This window comes from Citrus clementina, unplaced genomic scaffold (genome assembly GCF_000493195.1).
Source record: "Citrus clementina cultivar Clemenules unplaced genomic scaffold, Citrus_clementina_v1.0 scaffold_5, whole genome shotgun sequence".
In the NCBI taxonomy this organism is placed as follows: Eukaryota; Viridiplantae; Streptophyta; class Magnoliopsida; order Sapindales; family Rutaceae; genus Citrus; species Citrus x clementina.
This window is the reverse complement of record NW_006262201.1, coordinates 33,653,545-33,659,582: the sequence shown is the minus strand read 5'-3', so window position 1 is coordinate 33,659,582 and position 6,038 is coordinate 33,653,545. Positions and strand designations below refer to the sequence as shown.

At 31.2% G+C, this 6,038-nt stretch overlaps 1 long non-coding RNA gene across 2 annotated transcripts in view; it reads left to right on the top strand.

The window, feature by feature from the left end:
* The window catches only part of LOC18040834, a 2,089-nt gene extending 939 nt beyond the window's left edge, over positions 1-1,150 (top strand). The window contains exons 2-4 of one of the 2 annotated variants that reach the window (XR_002905502.1): positions 116-191; positions 267-477; positions 1,117-1,150. This is a non-coding gene — a long non-coding RNA (uncharacterized LOC18040834). Of the gene's footprint in view, positions 1-115; positions 192-266; positions 846-1,116 lie in introns of those variants that run through there. The other variant, XR_002905501.1, reaches the window with a different exon arrangement.
* The last annotated feature ends 4,888 nt before the right edge of the window (positions 1,151-6,038 follow it).

Here is a 6,038-nt window from a genome sequence, read left to right as displayed (position 1 = left end):
GAGCTTGCAAGCAGTTATTTTATTATGAATCTTAACTACCTCTGCTTAATGAATCTTCAACCTAGACCTGATCATCTTTGTAATAGACTAACTAATTAGTGCCTGGCTTTCATAGGCATCAATTGATGACACCGTGTCCCGGGGTCTAGGCAATCCAATGAGCCAAACAATGTCAACTTCCCATGATAACGGTAATCTTTAGTATGATAATGCTCTTATCAATATCCTCATAAGCATCAGTTTCTAATTTTATTCTGAAAATGCAGCACGTTTGTAGGGCATTTGACTCAGGAATGATGTCTGATTTGAACCTTGAAGCATCTGGCAAAATAAAGAACAGAGATCTGAAAAGAACCCCATAATCAATTTTTTTCTTCCTTTTTTTTTTTTCTGGGCGGGAATCAGATGATGCAACACCTTTGAAGTATTGAGAGCATCAGCAGATGATGTATCATGTCTTGCTCACCCAACATAGAGGTTTGAGTTCTTTTAAAACATATTTTGTTAAAGATAGAGACTTTTATTCTGATGCCAAAGAATGGTGGACATATACCTTTCTTGGTTCAACTACACCAAACTATTATGATAGTTGCCTGATTGTGTGTACTTATGTGGTGCACTTCTGTCACTTGAAAGGGCTATGTGTATTGTAGCCTTATTTCATTTTTCAAACTTAAATTCTGCTGGAATGCCAATTATTCATTGGTCATGCCATGTGATTTAAACTTATTCTGCTTGATTTAAATTTCTTGTGAATATGTTGTGATGGTTTGTTGTAAGTTGATGTTTCAAGTGATGATGATATTGAGTAGAAGTAGAATGGAGGCTTTTTTTAGATCTGGGAAGTGCCTTGTTGATATTGACAATTTGAAGTGTTTTGTTTTGACAAGTATCCGCTTGTGTAGTCTTCTTTTGTGATTTAGAAATGTAGATAAGTTCAAGTCCTCTGCATACACAGAAAGTGATTTGCTGCCTAAGGCCTACGTAGCAGCTAGAGATATACTTGTTATTACAACTATAACAGACCAAATGAAAAGTACATGTTCAGGAACATCGATGTCTTCATAGCACTGCATTTCACTCCATTTTGTGTGATTTTCACATTATTGTCTTCAGGTCCTTTTGCATACTCAACGGCAACTTGTTCCTAGACCATCAAATGTTGCACCTCTGTTGACATCATTTGGTGATGGAATCCAAAACTTAGAATGGCTGCAGCCATTTTTACTGTCTATGCAGGTGTAGTAAAGCTTGTTAATTAGGGCGGCCCTCTGATTCTGATGCCGTCACAGCAGCTCTTTTGCTGCATCTACATAGTTTGTTTGCCATTAACCTCGTTCCTCCAGCTTGTGCAATCTTGACTACTTGATACCCCCGTGTGGTGTGAACTTGTTGAATCCATGACAAGTATCAGGTGGTAGTGAAGTGTTGTGCATACGTAAACTGGGGTGTAAAACCCTTATTTAATATTCTTAGGTTATGTTTGGGAATTTGGATAAATTGTGAGATTGGATTAGATTTTGGGATTAATAAAATAGTCTAATTCTAAGGTATGTTTGGTTGTCATGAACTAATAGGATAGACTAAAATTTAGTCCAAAACAATTGGGATTATATGAGTTTAGGTGGGATTAAATTAAATGAATAATTTGTGTCCTCTTTATCACTCTTATTTTTCATTTAACCTAATATTTTAATAAAAATTAAACATAGAAGTTATTTTCATAATTTTTTTTAACCTGTAAGTTTATTCATTAATTTATTTAAACTAGTATTGAATATTAAATATAAAAATAATCAACCATCTCTTTATAGTAGTATTGAATATTAAACATTAAAGTCAATATTTATCAATATAATTTAAAAATATTATATTATTTAAATAGTTATTTAGCTTTATTAAATAAAATTAGCATGGTCCTGTTCAATATTGTACCAAGCAAAAAATAGTATGATACATAATACAATCTAATCTAATTCAATTTAATCGTAAAAACTAATCCAATTTAATCTTATTAGGGATGGCAAATTGGTCCATCCAAATTGGATATCCATATATCAAATCTAATTGGATTGGATAATATTCATCCAAAATCTTCTTGGATATGGATATGGATATTTTTAAAAATATCCAATTGGATATTGGATGGGTATGGATATTTAATGGATATCCAAAATCCAATTAATTTATCCATTTAAAGTTAAAAAAATTTATATTGTTAAACTAAAATAAAAAAAAACAACAAAATCTAATATTATCTTATATTAACTAGTAAAAATTTTAAATTCCTCTTATATTAAAAAATAAAAATTTCAAAATTACCCTTTAATTTTTTAACTTATTTAATATTATTAATAATTATTATTTTATTTTAATAATTTAATATTATAAATAGACTTCCGCCGGAAAATCGCCGGACCACCACCGGACTTCACCGGACCACCGCCGGACCTTGCCGGAAGGTCGCCGGAACCCTGCCGGACTTCGCCGGAAGGTCGCCGGACTTCGCCGGAAAATTGCCGGACCACCACCACCAACCACCGGACCGGCATTTTATTTTATATATATATATATATATATATTATTACTAATATAAATAGTTTAATAGCCAAATTTAATATTAGAATTTTAACTATTTTATATTATTATTTTTATATAATAAAAATAAAATATCCATGGATCTCCATAATTATATGGATAAAATTCATATCCATATCCAATATTAATTACTGAATATGGATATAGATATATCCATTATGGATAATTATGGATTTGTGTTTGGATGGATAATATCCGTCCATCATTGGATATTTGCCATCCCTAAATCTTATAGCCTTACAATCTGAAAAGTTTGTGACTAGTGTTGCTATTGGCACCCTCCATTCGAAAGTCTTTAGAAAACCGTTATTTAATATTTTTTTAAAAATTTGTGAAATTTCATAAATAGACAATGACATATCCAAATTAAACATCATATAATTTATCCCTTTGACATCCCTACAATTACAAACTCTTTCTCCTTTAAGCTGAACTTGCCGCGATTGGAGAAACAAACGATTGAATGAACAGGGATCAGGGATAATTTACGAATTTATGATTCATGCCTAGTTCTTATAACAATTATTTTCTGATTCCTTTTCTCCTAAAAATATAAAAAAATAATAGAAAAAGAAAAATAGTCATTTGCATAGGATGGAGGTTTGACCCATGATCTTATTATAAGAAGTAAAAAGTGAAGAATGGCTGAATAATAACCCTTTTTTTCTCAACCTTTTTTGTTTCCCCAAAACTGAGTTTTTTTTTTTCTTATTAATATATATGTTATTGATAGTTTTTGTTCAATGGATCAGTTTTAAGTCTTTTGGATCAGTTACAGGTTTTCATTAGACTGTCCGAAGAACCACTTTTTGGACCCAAAAAAGAAAATAATAATAATAAAACTAGAAAATAATAATGATAATAATAAACAAGAAAGAAATTTCAGCATGGAGTGGGCATTTTTTTTTAATTTCGTGTCGTGCCGTGCCGTGCCAACCCGGCACACGTGCCGTGCCCACACATGCTCGTGCTTGTGCCCACTCGTGCCGTGCCCACACGTGCCGTGCCATGGGCCGTGCCTAGGAAAAATAGCCCACTAAACTTTTTTATTTTTTTATTTTTTTAAGAGCGTATGCCAAGTTGTTGTCTTATTTTTTTTTCAAGCTTATGTATTTTTTTTGGATCCATATGCCTTTATTTAAATTTAATAGAATAAAAAATTCAAAACTCAAGTTCATATTTAATAATAATAAATTAATAATAATAAGATAATGTAATATTAGTTGTTAAGTTTGACTCTATGGTATTAGAATTCCTTTTTAGCACTTAACAATAACAATAATAATAATTTTTTTTAAGGGGTAACTTAATTGTTAACTTGGAATTACGTAAAGTCATATATCATAGTTTATAATAATATTAATACATATTTATAAAATCATTATATTTATAATTTTATTTATTAAAATCATGATATCAATTATTTATTTAATAAATTATAAACATAAATCAATTATAATTTTTTTGAAACTAAGAATTAAATAAATTTAAAAAACTTGAGCCAATAAAGATATTAAAAGATTCAATTTCAAGTTATTTATAAAATAATAAAATTTTAAGTTTATTTTCATTAAAAAATAAAACGTGCTTATTGCGTGCTTTTTCGCGTACCGTACTTTGGCCCATATCTAATCGTGCCGTGCTTTTAAGGCCCGCGTGCCTAAAATCTAAGCCCGGCACAGCCCACGTGCGTGTCGTGCCGTGCCGCGTGCTCTACCAAGACGTGCTCGTGCCGTGCCGTGCTTCGTGCCGTAAAAAAAGGAAGAGAGCAGATGATTTCTCCATTGATCGAACTTGTAAAAAAAGATTTGTTATCGTACGTATATTGATATGAATGTTAACGGAGGTTTCGATTATTTATAGATGATCAGTGGCATTCTAATTTTTCCGATTAAGAATATAAATATTTTCATACGAAGGCAAACTGAAACTGGATAATTTCTTCTTTTAAAATTCTGTTCATACGTAAGATGTCAACCTGAAAATGAAAAATTCCCCAAAAAAAAAATTCATGAGAAGGCAACTGAGACTGAATAATTTCCAAATAATTTCATATGAAGGCAACCTAAAACTGAATAATAGCCAAATAATTTCATAAGAAAGCGAACTGATCTCATAATTTTCAAAGGCACTAATTCATAAGAAGGCGACTTGATTTTTGACGTGAAACTGAATCGATGGTTATTGCGGATGCACTTGCTATTTATCTTCACCTTCGCTTTCGCAGGGCAATCGTTTTTGGAAACGTCTAGTTGTCAAACATCTTTCTCAATGAACCAAAAGTTGCAAAATTGTTTCATTTTTCATGAAGAAAATGCTGCAAAATTGCATTTTATAAATCTTAGTTGCTAATTATCTTCACCTTCGCTTTTGCAGGCCAATCGTTTTTGGAAACGTCTAGTTGTCAAACATCTTTCTCAATGAACCAAAAGTAAAAAAATTGTTTCATTTTTCATGAAGAAAATGCTGCAAAATTGCATTTTATATATCTTAGTTGCTAATTATCTTCACCTTCGCTTTCGCAGGCCAATCATTTTTGGAAACGTCTAGTTGTCAAACATCTTTCTCAATGAACCAAAAGTAAAAAAATTGTTTCATTTTTCATGAAGAAAATGCTGCAAAATTGCATTTTATATATCTTAGTTGCTAATTATCTTCACCTTCGCTTTCGCAGGCCAATCATTTTTGGAAACGTCTAGTTGTCAAACATCTTTCTCAATGAACCAAAAGTTGCAAAATTGTTTCATTTTTCGTGAAGAAAATGTTGCAAAATTGCATTTTATATATCTTAGTTGCTAATTATCTTCACATTCCCTTTTGCAGGCTAATCGTTTTTAGAAACGTCTAGTTGTCAACCATCTTTCTTAATGAACCAAAAGTTACAAAATTGTTTCATTTTTCATGAAGAAAATGCTGCAAAATTGCATTTTATATATCTTAGTTGCTAATTATCTTCACATTCACTTTCGCAGGCCAATCATTTTTGGAAACATTTAGTTGTCAAATATATTTCTCAATGAACCAAAAGTTGCAAAATTGCTTCATTTTACATGAAGAAAATGCTGCAAAATTGCATTTTATATATCTTAGTTGCTAATTATCTTCACATTCGCTTTCGCAGGCCAATCATTTTTGGAAACGTCTAGTTGTCAAATATCTTTCTCAATGAACCAAAAGTTGCAAAATTGTTTCATTTTTCATGAAGAAAATGCTGCAAAATTGTATTTTGTATATCTTAGTTGCTAATTATCTTCACCTTCGCTTTCGCAGACCAATCATTTTTCGAAACGTCTAGTTGGGACGATGGTTAAAATGAAACAAACGCAAGTAAAAAGGAAGAGACCATATGATTTCTCCATTGATCGAACTTGTAAGAAAAGATTTGTTATCGTACGTATATTAATGTTAATGTTAACGGAGGTTTCGATTATTTATAGATG